Source organism: Oncorhynchus tshawytscha, linkage group LG14 (genome assembly GCF_018296145.1).
Source record: "Oncorhynchus tshawytscha isolate Ot180627B linkage group LG14, Otsh_v2.0, whole genome shotgun sequence".
Classification (NCBI taxonomy): domain Eukaryota; kingdom Metazoa; phylum Chordata; class Actinopteri; order Salmoniformes; family Salmonidae; genus Oncorhynchus; species Oncorhynchus tshawytscha.
In genome coordinates, this window is record NC_056442.1 from 48295071 (window position 1) to 48314197 (window position 19127).

The 19127-nt window shown below is 44.3% G+C and overlaps 1 pseudogene; it reads right to left on the bottom strand.

Moving 5' to 3' along the window:
- Positions 1–5775: 5775 nt before the first annotated feature.
- Positions 5776–6804, bottom strand: LOC112267621 (annotated as a pseudogene).
- Between the last annotated feature and the right edge of the window lie 12323 nt (positions 6805–19127).

Genomic DNA, 19127 nt, shown 5'->3' on the forward strand with positions numbered 1-19127 from the left:
AGAGACGATAACAAAACGTGTGTTTATGAGAAAAAACAGCAGTCATTATATAGCAGGCCTCGGGGACTATTTGTCACACTACTAAGATGGTGCAGGGCTGAAAATGAACGTGTTGGAAATAACAAATGGTTTTTGACCCTGTTCCGGTAGGCAGGGCCAAGGAGAGGATGTTCTCTACCGTGTGTCCATCCCCAGGTGAATGGCACAGAACTGTACACTGCTTCTAACGTTTCTCCACTGGTTAATGAGTATCTGCAGATGGCCGGTCTCCTACGACACATTAATGCATTACGTTCCCGTGCTATGGCCATTGAAGGGAGAGGAAAGTTGATCAAATACATATCTAAACCCAAGGACCAGTGGCATATTGACTCCATCGATCGGGCCATAATTGATTCCGAGGGAGAATTTAGTGCAGATCAAATTTGCATAAAAAATGTTAGAGAGGTATTTGTCCTGTACTGGGTAGTGAAGGGGGGTATTTATACTGTAATGGATAGTGAAGGAGGGGGTATTTGTACTGTAATGGATAGTGAAGGAGGGGGTATTTGTACTGTAATGGATAGTGAAGGAGGGGGTATTTGTACTGTAATGGATAGTGAAGGAGGGGTATTTGTACTGTAATGGATAGTGAAGGAGGGGGTATTTGTACTGTATTGGATAGTGAAGGAGGGGGTATTTGTACTGTAATGGATAGTGAAGGAGGGGGTATTTGTACTGTAATGGATAGTGAAGGAGGGGGTATTTATACTGTAATGGATAGTGAAGGAGGGGGTATTTGTACTGTAATGGATAGTGAAGGAGGGGGGTATTTGTACTGTAATGGATAGTGAAGGAGGGGGTATTTGTACTGTAATGGATAGTGAAGGAGGGGGTATTTGTACTGTAATGGATAGTGAAGGAGGGGGTATTTGTACTGTAATGGATAGTGAAGGAGGGGGTATTTGTACTGTAATGGATAGTGAAGGAGGGGGGTATTTGTACTGTAATGGATAGTGAAGGAGGGGGTATTTGTACTGTAATGGATAGTGAAGGAGGGGGTATTTGTACTGTAATGGATAGTGAAGGAGGGGGTATTTGTACTGTAATGGATAGTGAAGGAGGGGGTATTTGTACTGTAATGGATAGTGAAGGAGGGGGTATTTGTACTGTAATGGATAGTGAAGGAGGGGGGTATTTCTATACTACTGGGTGATTAAGGGATAAGTACAGTAGGATAAGTACAGTAGGATAAGTACAGTAGGATAAATACAGTAGGATAAGTACAGTAGGATAAGTACAGTATGATAAGTACAGTAGGATAGGTACAGTAGGATAAGTACAGTAGGGTAAAAACAGTTCATCATTGAACACTCAAACAAACAGTTAAATCCTAATCTATGGCTTCTCCAATTAGCTTTAAGGTACCGCAACGTATATCAAGGTGGGTCTCAGCAATCAGTATGCAAACTAGCTCCACCTCTAAAACTCCAACCTTCCCCTCTGTTGTCTCTCGTAGCCCCTCCCCTCTCCTCTCCATGCCCCTGTAGACCCTCCTCTCTCTCTGCCCCCTGTGTAGTGGTGCTCAGGCTGATGGAGAGCTGTATGGGTGGGCAAGGCCAGGCGAGGTGTGGGCCAGCCCAAGTGAGCTTCCGTCCCGTGGGGTCTCATCACCTCCTGGGCCTCCGTCCCGTGGGGTCTCATCACCTCCTGGGCCTCCGTCCCGTGGGGTCCTCATCTCCTCCTGGGCCTCTGTCCCGTGGGGTCTCATCACCTCCTGGGCCTCCGTCCCATGGGGTCTCATCACATCCTGGGCCTCCGTCCCGTGGGGTCCTCATCTCCTCCTGGGCCTCCGTCCCGTGGGGTCCTCATCTCCTCCTGGGCCTCCGTCCCTTGGGGTCCTCATCTCCTCCTGAGCCAGGGCTGATTTACTGCAGACTATGGGGGCCGTTAGGATGAGTAAGTGCTGGAGATTGACAGGCATATCTCCGTTGCCGGTCATTTGGACTGGGATGGTGGAGGGGTGAGCAGCGAGGTCCTGTCCATTTGGAAGACAGACAGTGCAATCAGAGGCATGTTAATCATGTCTGCTTGTCTCGTTAATCAGAACAAGCACCGTCGCTAACCCTCTCACCAACTCTGCAAAAGCATTTCCATTTACAATTTGGATACCCTCCAATGAGTGGGATAAAAGTTCACTGTTGGAGCAGTGTTGAGGTGTCTCCCAAGTTGTGGGCAGAGTTTTTCGCTTAATCTGGTTAGATTGTGGAAGCTGTTTAAAGGTGAATGATACATATTCCTCTCATAGGCCTGTTGACAAAGGACTGATTCCTTTTCAAGTCATTTGTACTGTGAATAATAAATAAGAAGGTGAGATGCTTTGCTTACTGCTCTCTTGAAGTTCTGCATAAAGGTGACATTAATATTTCATACACATGAATTAGCATTTCATATTTGCCTGTTTGTTTGGCCTACAACAAAAGCAAACAAACAAGGTGGGGAGAGAGAATTGGAAAGCCAGACTCTTTTCCCTTTAGTCACAATCCCAAAAGGACCAGGGCATCTCCTCCAACAGCCCCTGAACCGCCAGCATGCTCCTGTTGTCTACAGCAGATCACATGTCACCATCAACCATGTCTCTCTCTGAACACCTTGACATGCCTCTTAGACCTGAAAGGTCACAACATCAACACAGAGACACCAGCCTCATTCACAATTAAATTAAATACATGCATGTTTACCTTTCTCCCAACAACTTGATTTGTCAGTCCAATAGACATTTAACATTTCAACCAAGGTGCTGGATTGATGACTTGGTAACAGGCACAGGACGATTCTAAATGGCTGTGGTGCTGTGAGGAATGCCAAAAGCAAGGCTTGATTGTGTTGCATAGCCTGATGGTGTTTTAGAGGATGAGAGTACAGGTGAAACAATGATGCTGGGCTTCGAAAACAGAGTCTGTGAAACAAAATATGTGAGGAATACAGCAAACATAAATTGTTTATAGAAAAACATAATTCCATATGAAGTGGAAATATACTGTGGTATTATACTACATTTGAGTCATTTAGCAGATGTTCTTATCCAGAGCAACTTACAGTAGTGAGTGCATCCATTTTCATAACAGTCCCCCATGGGAATCGATCCCACAACCCTGACATTGCAAGTACCATGCTCTACCAACTCATCTACAAAGGAAAAAACTACGTCAAGCCTCCATTTAGCACTGAGATACAAAAATGCTATTAGAATGTACATGTTATAGCTACCATAAAAAGAAAAACATGAGAAAAATACCACGAGATGTATCTTAAAAGGAAGTTTCACAATCTTTCACCTTCATATTCATCATCTCCAGCACCAGCCCAACATCAACATATGTGAAAAAGGCACTTTTCCATGGTTCTGTAGTAAAATAGATAGAGGGAATACGTGTTTCCAATGAGATCATCAACCAATTAGTAGACAATTAGTAGACAATGCCTCCACAAAACTCGTTATAAACCCCAAGATGCACACGGATGATGTCATTGGTATCATTGGTCATTGGTATGCTGCTCAAAGTGCTCGCTAACAGGCACATGGCAGCCATCCACTGAGGGAGCTCAGGGCTCTGACTGAGACTGTTAGGGCTCAGCTCAGGTCTTCTGTAGGCACCCCTATGTTAACTCTGAGGAGGCCACATTAATTCACATAAAGCCGTGCTAGAATGTTTAAATACTTCTGGCTCTAGTTTGGCTGTGTCAAAGCAGTCATTGATTAATTCAGTCTTTGAATTAGGCATCACATGATGTCTGTTTTATTCTGCTGGACAGTGATAATCTTCTGGTAGCCCCAGTCCATGGCTATTCCCTATTCCCTGCTGGAATGTGTTGTTTATTTCAAAACGATCCGCTGTCCAATCACCAATGGTACAGCAGTCTCCATTGTCGCCTAATCCCTGCCATACAGCTGCTCCAGAAAGATTAACACATAAAAATACAAACATCTAAACACAGTAAATAAATAAATATAGGTTTGATCGACAAGAAAATCAGCTCCATGGATAAAACAAAACAGAACTGTTTGTTTTGTAAAACCTGCAGAGAGAAAAAAAAATCTCCACCTTTTCCAATGCTTCAGCCTTGGGAAGAACTCACAGAATCTCAAATTCTATTGGTCTTGAAAGGGCATGCTTCATTTTCAGAGGGGGAAAAATGATTATTCTTCTGCAGAAATGAATCTCTGCTGACAGGTTAGTCACTCCGTGTCCTGTCCCTTGCTGGTATGTGGTTAGAGTAAAACTGGTTAATAAATTGTTCATCATCACCGATAGATCACTGGAGCAGAGACGTGGCCTGACTCTCTATTTCGGCTGATGTAACATTTCATTATTGGACTTGTTGTATGATGCTTTATTTCATGCTGCATCTACTGGAAACTCAATTAGACACAGAGGTAATGGATTACTGCTATAGGAATGTCATCACAACAGGAGGACTTCACGTTGGGTCCAGTATGGAGAAATAACACAGGGCTTTGAAATATCATTTTCCAACTACTGTGTCTCCCTGTTTCCTACCTTTCCAACATCATATTTCAGTAATGTGCTATTTAATCAAATGAACAAAAGCCTGTTATTCTTTTCCTCTAAACTAATGCGATCAACGTCATTGACAGCCAGTGGCCATGCGGTGAAGGCGTTGGTTAACCACACAACTGTAAACATAATGATGCCTGTAAAGTCTCCCATACTCAGTGCTTGACTTGGGCAGGAGCTCATCGGAGCTGAATACCGGCACTAAACATGTTCTACTACTCGTGTTCCTGCACCTCCTATACAATATCAGCTATTGAGGAGTATTGAGGAGTTCCTGCACCTAAATATAAACGGTACTGGCACCCTAAATGAGTACCGGTACCCAAAATGAGTACCGGCACCCTAAATGAGTACCGGTACCCGTTTCAGTCCAAGTCAAGCCCTGCCCATATTGTACTCCTATTAATTCAGTTCATGTTCATGTTCAGTTAATGTTCATGTTGATGTTCAGTTCATGTTGATGTTCAGTTCATGTTAATGTTCAGTTTTATGTTCAGTTCATGTTGATGTTCAGTTCATGTTAATGTTCAGTTTTATGTTCAGTTCATGTTCATGTTCAGTTCATGTTAATGTTCATGTTAATGTTCATGTTAATGTTCATGTTAATGTTCATGTTCATGTTCAGTTAATGTTCATGTTAATGTTCATGTTAATGTTCATGTTAATGTTCATGTTCAGTTAATGTTCATGTTCATGTTCATGTTCATGTTCATGTTAATGTTCATGTTCAGTTCATGTTCATGTTCATGTTCATGTTCAGTTAATGTTCATGTTCATGTTCATGTTAATGTTCATGTTCAGTTCATGTTCATGTTCAGTTAATGTTCATGTTAATGTTCATGTTAATGTTCATGTTCAGTTCATGTTCATGTTCATGTTCATGTTAATGTTCATGTTAATGTTCATGTTAATGTTCATGTTCAGTTCATGTTCATGTTCATGTTCATGTTCAGTTCATGTTCATGTTCATGGAAGAATTGCAGCCTCTCTTCTCTCATCAGTTCATCTCTCCAGATGAACATCACACCACCCACCTCCTTAATGACAGAAAAGGATGATGATATTTTTAGATTAATTACTTAAATAGGACTAATGTTAGAACAATCTGCAGTTGGAACTCTTCGGAATAACACCAACCACCAAGATCTGCAGTTAATAATTACAGGACCCAATCCAATTGATAAATATCCCACTCATAATTATCAAAGTCATGCACTTTTTTAAAACCATAACCACGCTTTATTACCACCCACAATTACTAAAAGGATACACACAAACACACAAACACACAAACACCCAATTAAACAGCAGTCAGCACATGGAAGTATACACTATTCAACTTAACTAATTCTCACACGTGGCTCTTCCTCTTAGCATTGGTAGAGCTTGTTGACTCTCAGGACGTCAATGTCAGACATGCCCTGTCTCTGTCCGATGGCCACAGATGGGTCTGAGACGGGAGTGATGGTTTCCTTTCCGTAGTCGTTAGTGTAAGCGGTTCTATCATAGTGCATGACAGAGGAGTAGTCGTATGCAGTATTCAGGTTGTTGGTGTCCTGCTTCTGGAAGTTCTCGACGGCGTAGTTATAGATGTATTGCCAGTTGATCCTGATATACTGGTCACGGTCACTCCTGTTGTGCTCGTGGTGGAAGCCCAGGGAGTGAAGCAGCTCATGCTGGATGATACCATGTTGAACACAGCCAAACTGTGCAAGAGACAATGTCTGCCTGTCCCCAACAGTCCCCATGGAACTGAAACACCCGCCACTGCTCTGAATGTCCAGGTAGGCAGTCTGTCTCCGACGTGGGATGAAGCGGATGCAGGTCTTGCCGGTACTTCATGACCGTCTCAATCATCTCTACCTCCAAGCTGGAATATACATTGCTGAGGATGTAAGGCACGTACACCAAGCCGTCAATCGACTTCCTCCACAGACAGCTGTACTGGCTGCTAAAGCACTTCATAGCGTTCCTGGTTCTAGGAGCCAGAATGTCTCCTTCCAGCAGAAGCTCATTAGTTCCATTGTTGGACACCAGGATCGTTGAAGTGATGGACACATGGTCCAGCTCATGGATCTCATTTCCACTGGCCTGTGATAGGCCCAGAAGCAGCAGCAGCAGGCTAAGAGGAGGTCTGTGGTCCATCTTTCATAAAAGTTTGGAGATACTTTGGATGGGTCCTTGGCTTTAGCTGTAGAGATTCCTTAGATTACTCCTTCACCAAAGCTTGATGCCAGTGTTCTGTCAGAGCTGAGTTTATATACAACTGTCCCATAGATGTGCCTCTGTAGGATTAAGGGTTGGGGATGACGTTCACTGTCTTGGAAAAACAACCAGAGGGAGTACTCCACAACCTAACCCACTGTTTTAACAATGGGTTAATCCTTGTGGGTCAAATTACATTAAACTTCAATTTTTTAAGGTAGAAGTTGTCTCCAGTCCAACCACATATCCTGGATCAGATTACCTCATCGTCCGATAATAACATTAACCATAAGGGGGATCAGATTACATCATCGTCCTAAAATAACATTAACCATAAGGGGGATCAGATTACATCATCGTCCAATAATAACATTAACCATAAGGGGGATCAGATTACATCATCGTCCAATAATAACATTAACCATAAGGGGGATCAGATTACATCATCGTCCAATAATAACATTAACCATAAGGGGGATCAGATTACATCATCGTCCTATAATAACATTAACCATAAGGGGGATCAGATTACCTCATCGTCCGATAATAACATTAACCATAAGAGGGATCAGATTACATCATCGTCCAATAATAACATTGACCATAAGGGGGATCAGAAAGTATCTGACCCCAGATCAGTGGTTAGGGACAAACTATATCTAGTCCATTGCTTTGGAGCACAAGTTTGTTTTACATTGGGTGTGAAAAGCTTAACAAGATGGATCTCACTTAGTTTTGTTGTTTTAAAACAACCAGTAGTATATAATCATAGTAATGTGGGTAGCTCATGCACCTTAAAATCCCCAAACTCCCTCTACAAAGGGACTTAACCTTCAATGATGCTGTGGTGCAAGCTGTATGTTGGCTTTCCTAATGCTATGCATTTAGTGAGATTCCTAGCATATTAGCACACTATTTACCACCTGTCACTTAACATACGCAGATTAGAAGACGCTGTGTGTATAAATACCGGTGTGCTTGAGTGAGTGCATGTATAGAAACAGATTGTGAGAGAGTATGAGGGAGAGAGCTCTAGTTGTATTACTTGGTTACTAATGAAATGTTGTGACTGATTAATTATGTTTATGTTAGAATCATTAATAATTCCCATGCTGTTATTTGAACTTCGGTGCACATAGTGAATTGTGATGATAAATGACAGGACCGTACGCTGTTTGTTCACATAACACCTCTGCACAACAGTAATAAATCAAAGTAGGCTGGAAAAGGCTGACAAATAATTGTGACACGGGGTCAGGTAAGAAAATGAAATGAAAACAAAATTAAACAGTTAGGACATAATATGCGTGAGTAGTCATTTTGTGTCAAAATCTAATTTTAAAAAAAATAGTTAGTTGTTTAAGCCTCCCTTTTTCGCTTGTAAAGTAGACATTTTCAATAGAGAACTTCTTATAAAATATAGATGAACTATCAGATGATTTCTTGTTTATTATGCACAAATGATGTTAACCACTGTGTTGATTACTCATGATTCATGAACAGAAGCACAGGACAAGTTGTTAGAGACAGGAAAACGGGTAGAGCCAGGCATCTGACTGTGTACAGGGATTTAAAATTCCTATGAAATGTGACATCCAGCCCTGGTTTGGAGTAGAGCATCCTCATCGAGAAGGGAGAGGGTAGGGATGAAGAGGAGAGACAAAGGACATGCAGGGAGAGAGAGGAGGAAGAGAGTGAGAGAGGAGAGAGAGGGGGGGAAGAGAGGAGGGAGAGTGACAGAAGGAGAGTAGAGGAGGGTGAGAGAGGAGAGAGAGGAGGGGAAGAGAGGAGGGAGAGTGACAGAAGGAGAGTAGAGGAGGGTGAGAGAGGAGAGAGAGGAGGGTGAGAGATGAGGGATAGAGGAGGAAGATGAGGGTGAGAGAGGAGAGAGAGGAGGGGAAGAGAGGAGGGAGAGTGACAGAAGGAGAGTAGAGGAGGGTGAGAGAGGAGAGAGAGGAGGGTGAGAGATGAGGGATAGAGGAGGAAGATGAGGGTGAGAGAGGAGAGAGAGGAGGGGAAGAGAGGAGGGAGAGTGACAGAAGGAGAGTAGAGGAGGCGGACAGAAGAGCTGCCAGCAGTGCTTTAAACGATGGAGGGAAACTCAGGCTGACAGGTAAACCCAGGACGATTGACCGGCTTGCATCCAGCTGTCACGTAGAGCTCATCTGGCAGCACCAGAGCCTACTGCCACCCACACCACACGTACCCATGCACGTCACCCAGCCAGGGGGAGAACAGGACAGGAGGAGCCCTACATATGGCCAAGCTGGTACAGCTGTGCCCCAGCCACACACTAGGCTCTTCTAATGAGCAACATGTTATCATAATGTAGCATGCAAGGACATGGGAGTGATTATCATCTGACACACAGTGGATGTGTTGCCATGCCTGTACCTTGTCCTCTTGTTGATGAAGGACTAGTCCATCATTGTACCAAAATATGTCAGTTGCTCATTATGATTAGTATTGGGTTAGAATGTAGGGCAAAGTCAACAGAGGTGGGTTCTGTCTCCGTAGCTACGGACATACTGCTAACAGAAGAAGAAAACATCACATCATTCCGAACACGCTTCACCATTACAGGTCGTCACTATCTGGGCAACTGGCAAAGCTGTATAACCTGCCTATTTCTACAATATCTCTCCTTCAAATCTGATTTGAAACCTGTATAGACCTAATCCTAACCTTAACCACACTGCTAACCTTATGATTAACCATAACATTGAATTAAGACAAAAAAAAACGACATTTTGTTTTCATCAAATTTGACAATATAGCCAATTTGACTTTGCCGCTGGCCCATCTGGTTCTAACCACCATTACAGCATACTACACCACTATGGTTTAGTGTTACTCTGGGATACACCAGTTAGACTACTGCCCTCTAGTGGTTTCTTTAGATTACAGATCGGAACAGAGATATGACCAGTGTCACAATTCAGTGATAACAGCCAGCCAATGTAACATTCACAGACAACTCTGCCTGGAGAACAGCAAGAGGGCGGTGACCCCTGGACAACAGGAGGGGAAATTAGTGGTATTTCAAGAAATATAATTAAGGGGTTATGAAATAGAAAAGAGAGAATGAATTTGATTTATCCCCCAAGAACAAGTTTACAGGCCCAAGAAAAACAGTTTGCCTGTCTGTGTATTGATCGAGGAGTGTATTGATTTGTTGCTAAGCCGTGTAAGTTTGTTAAAGATGGATCTATGGAGCGTGAGCACAACTATCTTGTTCTGAAAAGCAAACACAGCTGGTGATGGGAGGACGTGACGATTTTCAAATCCTTTTTAAAACTACAAACACAAGAACCTCCCGAAACGTCAATAGGAATGAATGAACTGAGCCTCTGCCAGTGGATAGTTCCTGCAGTTACACTGGATTCCATAACAACATAAAAGCTGAACCCTCTGTCTCAGCAGAGCGCAGAAAGACATACAAAGCCTGGTACAGTACTATAGCTCAGGCTTTTTCATTAGGTTAGGTGCTCAAAGGATTTGTGCTGCGGATGCAGAGCCGTAATGAAAGTGTCATCCTTTGCACCCTCTATGTTCCTCTACAATGCTGAACTATCAGGAGGACAGGCCTGTGAGGAGAGACTACAATGCTGATCTATCAGGAGGACGGGCCTGTGAGGAGAGGCTACAATGCTGATCTATCAGGAGGACGGGCCTGTGAGGAGAGGCTACAATGCTGATCTATCAGGAGGAAGGCCCTGTGAGGAGAGGCTACAATGCTGATCTATCAGGAGGACGGGCCTGTGAGGAGAGGCTACAATGCTGATCTATCAGGAGGACGGCCCTGTGAGGAGAGGCTATAAAGCTGATCTATCAGGAGGACGGGCCTGTGAGGAGAGACTACAATGCTGATCTATCAGGAGGACAGCCCTGTGAGGAGAGACTACAATGCTGATCTATCAGGAGGACGGCCCTGTGAGGAGAGACTATAAAGCTGATCTATCAGGAGGACGGCCCTGTGAGGAGAGACTATAAAGCTGATCTATCAGGAGGACGGCCCTGTGAGTAGAGACTACAATGCTGAACTATCAGGAGGACGGCCCTGTGAGGAGAGACTACAATACTGATCTAGCAGAAGGACGGCCCTGTGAGGAGAGACTACAATGCTGATCTAGCAGAAGGACGGCCCTGTGAGGGGCCATAATGAAAGATATGGTAAAGTAAAAGCCGGGGGCCAAAACTGTGTTCTGTCTCTCAGCTCATCATCAGGGCATGGTCCACTGAGGCTCTGGTGGTGGGGAACATATGAAGGAGTACAGCAGACGACCCAGCAGCAGTAGGTTCACACACTGTGTCTGTCTGGCTGTGTGATCACACAGTTCACAGTACTGACACTGTTACAGACTACTAACACCACGAAAGGAACTCTCACACACATCCTCATTTACTACCAATACAATGAGTACAGTCCTAAGTTTTCCTGACCATGTGACCTGATCAGGGAAGCCCCTCAGTCCTGATCCCCAACATAGTGGTAATGCACAACAGTAAGGCCTGTTCACATTCAAGGCCACCGGCGCAAGTCAGTTATTGGGATACATTCTCATTAAATCATATCAATACTGGTCTCAACAGAACGTTAAGACTAAAAGGTTCTACTGCAATAGAAGGTTATACTACCGCACGTATAACAGGGGTTGAAATCAGTTCCCTACACTCTCTCTCATGTTTAGTCCAGGACAAAGAAACCAGATGCAAGAATGAAGATGTTCCAATATCTAAATGAGGACTGAGTAACTGAATAGTTGGGACACTAATAAGTATGCAGTCTCATGATTAAGTGAACGGAAAAAGATTTAACGCTCCTCTCCCCAGACAACACTTCTCAGCTTCCTCAAGGCCAAAATCTTTGTCTCTGGACAGGATTAGCCGACATCCCTCAAGTGAAACCGTGTCAATTTCCCCTTTCTTCCAGTCAGTGGGGGTAACCGCTGATGATGTGTCTGTATAGGAAGACCTCAATTGTATACTCCTCGTGTCCTCTCTCCTCAAAATCGGAGGAGAAGGTCAGAACCGAGGGACCTCTTGCTTTCTCATCCAATGGGTTTTGAGAAGGAGACGAGGAAAGAGGGAGGACACGAGCAGTATGAAATTGAGATCTTCCCTGTATGTCTGTCTGCAGATGGTGAGCCACCGCAGCATGGTTCTGTTCTGAAGGGAAGATCCTCTCCTCTGAGGCTCACTTTCATTAATGTGCTAATGTACGCCTGCTAATTCCATCAGCTAATGTTCTGTGACAGATCTGGGCTCTTCTCCCCTGCCTGACCCAGCACGTCTGCACACAGCACTATTCCCCTCAGAGACATTCTGTGGGAGCTGTGAAGGTAGAACATCCAGTCTTCCGGTTAAATCTTCAGTCACTGGAGAAGTCTATATCTGTGCTAAATGTGTTGCTCCACTGTGCCCTGTTGGGCATCTGCATAGAGGACAGTGTCTCTTGATTACCTCATAAACCAACATTAAGCGTTTGATTAATCCTGAGCCGTTAATCTTCTTCTCTAATTTTATGTTCTCTTTGCAAAATGGAGAATCAAGTTTTAGAACCTAATATGGGCTTGAAGAAATATCGAAGCTCTTTGAAATTTCAAAGATGCAAAAGAAATGAACTAAAGGTATAATGATATTCCATAAAAAGGGTGACAAAATCAGATTTAGCCATATCTATCACAATTAGTGAGACTGAGGATTGATAGTTTATTAGTTTAAACACCAGCTGGGAGACTTGACCTGTTGGTCAGTAAAGCATCCCCTGAAGGCAAGACAGTTGGACAAGTAATTAGCAAATTAATGAGCAATGAAAACCAATGATTTTCTAAGCAGCTCAGTACACACTGAGGGACCTCTCAGCCAATGAGGAATCTGTCTGCACATTTCCAGGGCAACCGTTCAGAAAACTTTTACCTAGTCAACTTTTTGGCGCAGGTTAACCTTCATGTTGAATTCAGGAAGCCTACAGATACTAGGTTAAGTCTTTGGCAGGTCCTGTGTAACACATTGTGGATGTGTTTGCTGTGTTCCACAATACCTTAGCTCTTTATCTTGACTTTGCATAGTTATTCCACAGAGAGCCACAGTGTAGCAATGAGAACAACTGTTGTTTCACTCGCTCTCTTGGTGTGTGTGTGTGTGTGTGTTTCATTCAATAACATCCTCTGGTATAACATATATATATGAGGACACTTGTGTGTTCAGCTTAAACACTCAACAACAAACTTCTTGGAATACAAGACAGACTGCATTCGGCAGATATTGCCACATGTCATCTCCTGTGTCCACTTCCAGCTTGGAAGAATGGCTACCTAGAGCCCCTGCCACACATACAGTAGCAGGCCAATGAAGCATCACTCAGACACAATGAAAACCTTCAGTACATATCAGAGAACTGCAGCACCCACTCACTCTGAGGACAGCATAACTCTGACCGCACTGCAGAGAACCAGGGAGGCACTGTAGACCACTAAAGCTGTGACAGACACTTAATAGATGATTTTTTTAAAAACACATGGCTCTAAATAGCCACCTGTTTGCCCTCATGAGCACGCAGAGTGTTCTCTAAAATGACCACACACACACACACCTGCTCATATGGGGACACACTGAAGTCACTGACGCTTCTGGCATACTAACATACTGTAACACATCCAGACATCAGACAGGCTACAACCGCTGTGATCAAAACATTGAGAGTATCAAACCAACAGTTGTGTGTGTACTGTGTAGGTGTGTAAGGAATGTGACAAGTCCCACCGCCCCTCTGTAAAGCCTGAGCTGTGGATCAAACGCACCATTTTGTTTCCTGCCTGCAGTGTCTCAGTGCGGCTTCATCCCGGAGCAAACACAAACAGACTCAGCAAATGTGTTTACCCAGGTGAAACCGCTACATCTACCATCTGGCATGGAGGAGTGTGCCAGCATGTAGTCCATGCTAACTTCTTCACTTCTGCTCCACACTGAACCACTCAGCTGCTGCACGCCCTTCGACTGCTTATCAACATCGGCTTTCTTATTTAATGCTCTTCAACCAGAAAACATTTATACTTATTGTAAAAGAGAGAGAGTGAGAGAGAAAAACAAGGAACATTGTTTGTGAATGTCAGGGTCAGTGATGGCCCTTGTCTGTTGATTAGGTCAGTGTGTGACCAGTGAGGAAACACCAGAGGTCTGCCCTCATCTTAACACTGTGGAGAAAAACAAGGCACTATGTACACCACCTCCACAGGCAAAGGGAAATGGCAAAGGAGACAATAGGGCTTTTGTCAGTGCTTTCCGGGATCTTTGAGCCATGCAAAATGACCTCCAGCAGGCCACAAATGTGCATGTGTCTGCTCAAACGGTCAGAGACAGACTCCATGAGGGTGGTATGAGGGCCCGACATCCACAGGTGGGGGTTGTGCTTACAGCCCAACACCGTGCAGGACGTTTTTCATTTGCCAGAGAACACCAAGATTGGCAAATTCGCCACTGGCGCCCTGTGCTCTTCACAGATGAAAGCAGGTTCACACTGAGCACATGTGACAGACGTGCCAGTCTGGAGACGCCGTGGAGAACGTTCTGCTGCCTGCAACATCCTCCAGCATGACCGGTTTGGCGGAGAGTCAGTCATGGTGTGGGGTGGCATTTCTTTGGGGGGCCTCCATGTGCTCGCCAGAGGTAGCCTGACTGCCATTGGGTACCGAGATGAGATCCTCAGAGCCCTTGTGAGACCATATGCTGGTGCGGTTGGCCCTGGGTTCCTCCTAATGCAAGACAATGCTAGACCTCATGTGGCTGGAGTGTGTCAGCAGTTCCTGCAAGAGGAAGGCATTGATGCTATGGACTGGCACGCCCGTTCCCCAGACCTGAATCCAATTGAGCACATCTGGGACATCATGTCTCGCTCCATCCACCAACGCCACGTTGCACCACAGACTGTCCAGGAGTTGGTGGATGCTTTAGTCCAGGTCTGGGAGGAGATCCCTCATCAGGAGCATGCCCAGGTGTTGTAGGGAAGTCATACAGGCACGTGGAGGCCACACACACTACTGAGCCTCATTTTGACTTGTTTTAAGGACATTACATCAAAGTTGGATCAGCCTGTAGTGTGGTTTTCCACTTAAATTTTGAGTTCGACTCCAAATCCAGACCTCCTCGGGTTGATAAATTTGATTTCCTTTGATCATTTTTGTGTGATTTTGTTGTCAGCACATTCAACTAGAAAAAAATGAAAACAAGAAAAAAGTATTTAATAAGAATATTTCATTCATTCAGATCTAGGATGTGTTATTTTAGTGTTCCCTTTATTTTTTTGAGCAGTGTGTATAAGAGATGTTATTGCAGGTGTAGCAAAATGCTTGTATTCCTAGATCCAACAGTGCAGTAATATCTAAACATTTACAACAATACACACAAATCTAGAAAGTAAAATAATGGAATTAAGAAATCTAGAAATATTAGGATGAGCAATGTTAGTGTCTGCCTGGAGTATAAATATACATACAGTGACTTCGGAAAGTATTCAGACCCCTGGACTTTTTTAACATTGTGTTACGTTACAGTCTTATTCTAAAAGTGATTTAATTGTTTCTCCCCCCTCATCAATCTACACACAATACCCCATAACGGCAAAGCAAAAACGGGTCTTATAATTTTTTGCTAATGTATTTGTTAAAAAACATCTGAAATATCACATTTACATAAGTATTCAGACCCTTTACTCAGTACTTTGTTGAAGCACCTTTGGCAGCGATTACAGCCTCGTGTCTTGGGAATGGGCTACAAACTTGGCACACCTGTATTTGGGGAGTTTTTCCCATTCTTCTCTGCAGATCCTCTCAAGCTCTGTCGGGTCGGATGGGGAGTGTTGCTGTAAAGCTATTTTTAGGTCTCTCCAGAGATGCTCGATTGGGTTCAAGTCCAGGCTGTGGCTGGGCCATTCAAGGATATTCCGAGACTTGCCTCGAAGCCACCAGAGGTCACTGGAAGGTACTCCCATCTCCACAGAGGAACTCTAGAGCTCTGTCAGAGTGACCATTGGGTTCTTGGTCACCTCCCTGACTAAGGCCCTTCTCCCCCAATTGCTCAGTTTGGCCGAGTGGCCAGCTCTAGGAAGAGTCTTGGTGGTTCCAAACTTGTTCCATTTAAGAATGATGAAGCCACTGTGTTCTTGGGGACCTTCAATGCTACATAAAAGTGTTGGTACCCTTCCCCAGGTCTGTGCCTCAACACAATCCTGTCCTGGAGCTCTACCAGCAATTCCTTCCACCTCATGTCTTGGTTTCTGCTCTGACATGCACGGTCAACTGTGTGACCTTATATAAAGGGGTGTGTGCCTTTCCAAATAATTTCCAATCAATGAATTTACCACAGGTGAACTCCAAGTTCTAAAAACATCTCAAGGATGATCAATGGAAACTAGATGCACCTGAGCTAAATTTCGAGTCTCATAGGAAAGGGTCTAAATACTTATGTAAATATGGTATTGTTTTTTGTTTGTGTTATATAAATATGCAAAAATGTCTAATAGCGTATTTTGCTTTGTCATTATGGTGTATTGTGTGTAGTTTGTCTTTTATGGAACCTATTTCAGAATAAGGCTGTAATGTAACAAAATGTGGGGAAAAAATCAAGGGGTCTGAATACTTTCCGAAGGCACTGTTGATGGCACGTAAAAACATTACGGCCAGTATGTGGATAGAATATGTAGGATATCTGAAGAATATGTAAGACAGAATAGTATGTGTACAACAATAGTTGAAGAAGATGGCCTTGACTACAATAGAGTCTGTCACGCCCTGGCCTTAGTATTCTGTGTTTTCTTTATCATGTTGGTTAGGCCAGGGTGTGACATGGGTGATTTATGTGTCTTGTTTTGTCTAGGGGTTTTTGTAGTCTATGGGGTTGTGTTCAGTTGAGTGTTCTAGGTAAGTCTATGGTTGCCTGGAGTGGTTCTCAATCAGAGGCAGGTGTTTATCGTTGTCTCTGATTGGGAACCATATTTAGGCAGCCATATTCTTTAGGTATCTTGTGGGTGATTGTTTTCTGTCTCTGTGTTTTGCACCAGTTAGGACTGTTTCGGTTTTTCCACGTTTTCTTATTTTGTATAGTGTTCACGGTTTCATCTTTCATTAAAGATGTTTATAAATAACCACGCTGCATTTTGGTCCTCCTCTCTTTCCCAGGAAGAAAACCGTTACAGAGTATATACATATGAATTGGGTATAACCGTATGTAAACATTATTAAAGTCATCTGTGCTCCATTATTAAAGTGATCAGTGTTCCATGTTTATGTCCACATGGCAGCAGTCTCTAAGGTGCATGGATGAATAACCGTGTGGTAGCTGGCTAGTGACGGTGACCAAAGTTCAGGGCGGGGACCTGGGTGGAGGCCGGCTAGTGGTGACTTTTTAACAGTCTGATGTCCTTTTGATAGAAGCTGTTTTTCAGTCTCTCGTCCCGGCTTTAATACACCTGTACTGACCTCACCTTCTGGATGGAAGCGGGATGAACCGGCCATGGCTCTGAAGGCTGAGGTCTTTGATGATCTTCTTGGCCTTCCTTTGACACCAGGTGCTGTAGATGTCCTGGAGGGCAGGCAGTATGCCCCTGGTGATGCGTTGAGCAGACTGCACCACCTTCTGGAGATCCATGTGGTTGCGGATGGTGCATTTGCCGTACCAAGTGATGATACAGCCCGACAGAATGCTCTCAATGGTGTGTCTGTAAAAGTTTGGGTCGTAGGGGACAAGACAAATTTCTTCAGCCTCCTGAGGCTGTCTCATCATTGTTGGTAATAAGGCTTACCACTGTAGTGTCGTCTGCAGACATGATGATTGAGTTGGAGGAGTGCGTGGCCATGCAGTCATCGGTGAACAGGGAGCACAGGAAGGAGCAGAACACGCAACCTTGTGGGGTCACTGTGTTGAGGATCAGTGTAGTGGAGGTGTTGTTGCCTACCTTAACCACCTGCGGGCAGCCCGTCAGGAAGTCCAGGACCTAGTTGCACAGGGCGGGGTTCAGACACAGGGACCTGAGCTTAGCTGGTGTTTAAGGCTGAGCAATAGTCAATGAACAGCATTCTTACATAGATATTTCTCTTGTCCAGATGGGATAGGACAGTGTGCAGTGCGATGGCAATTGCGTCATCTGTGGATCTATTGGAGTGGTATACAAATTGCAGTGAGTCTAGAGTGTCAGGTAAGGTAGAGGTGATTTGATCCTTAACTGCCTTCTCAAAGCACAGCATGATGACAGAAGTGAATGCTACGGGGTGATAGTCATTTTGTTCTGTGCATTCACTTTCTTGGGTACAAGAACAATGGTGTACATCTAGAAACAAGTGGAGACAGCAGACTGGGATAGGGAGAGATTGAATATGTCCTAAAACACTCCAGCTAGATGATCTGCATATGCTCTGAGGACGTGGCTAGGGATGGCTTCTGGGCCGGCAACATTGCGAGCGTCAACGCGCTTAAATGTCTTACCCACGTCGGCCACAAAGAACTAGAGCTCACATTCCTGGGGAGCGGCGGTGGCACTGTGTTTTCCTCGAAGCGGGCAAAGAAGGTGTTTAGCTTGTCCAGGAGCAAGTCGTCGGTGTCCACGACATGGCTGGTTGTCCCTTTATGATCCATGATTGTCTGGAATCCATGCCACATATGTCTCATGTCTGAGTCATTGAAACTCCACTTTGTCTCCGTACTGACGTTTTTCCTTCTTAATTGCTTTATAGAGGGCATAACTGGACTTTTTGTACTAGACCATATTCCCAGTCACCTTGCCATGGTTAAATAAGGTGGTTCGTGCTTTCAGTTTTATGCGAATGCTGCCATCTATCCACATTTTTTGGGTTTGGATAGGTTTTAATTGTCACGGTGGGAGCAACATCCCTTATACACTTCCTGATTAACTCAGTCACTGTGTCAATGTATACGTCAATATTATTCTCAGAGGCAATCGTAAGAAAACCGTGGCTGTTTTTTTCTTCTTTCTTCGACTACAGTAGTGCCTGTATAAAAATGGGCACCTGTGACAACCTTTAATTAAAGTCCCATTGCAGGCCCAGTCTGACGTTCATTATCCAGGGCTGATGGGGCAGGCCTTGGGCGCAGCTGGAGCTCCTTGTGTCTGACTGCTGCTCTCCTGCTAATGACCTGTAGGGCACTGGCTGGTTTCTGGCTGGCTGGCTAGATGGCTTCTGGCTGGCTTCTGGTGTGGTGTAGGGATGAAGGGAGGTACAGCTCTGTGCAGATGTGCAGTCAATTAGGGCAGCCTCACCTCCTCCTTAATGTCTCCCTCTCTCTATCCTGCCTCCCTCCCTGCCTCTCAAATGGATCCTGGTGTAGCCTGTCTTCCAGCCCGCTGGTTCT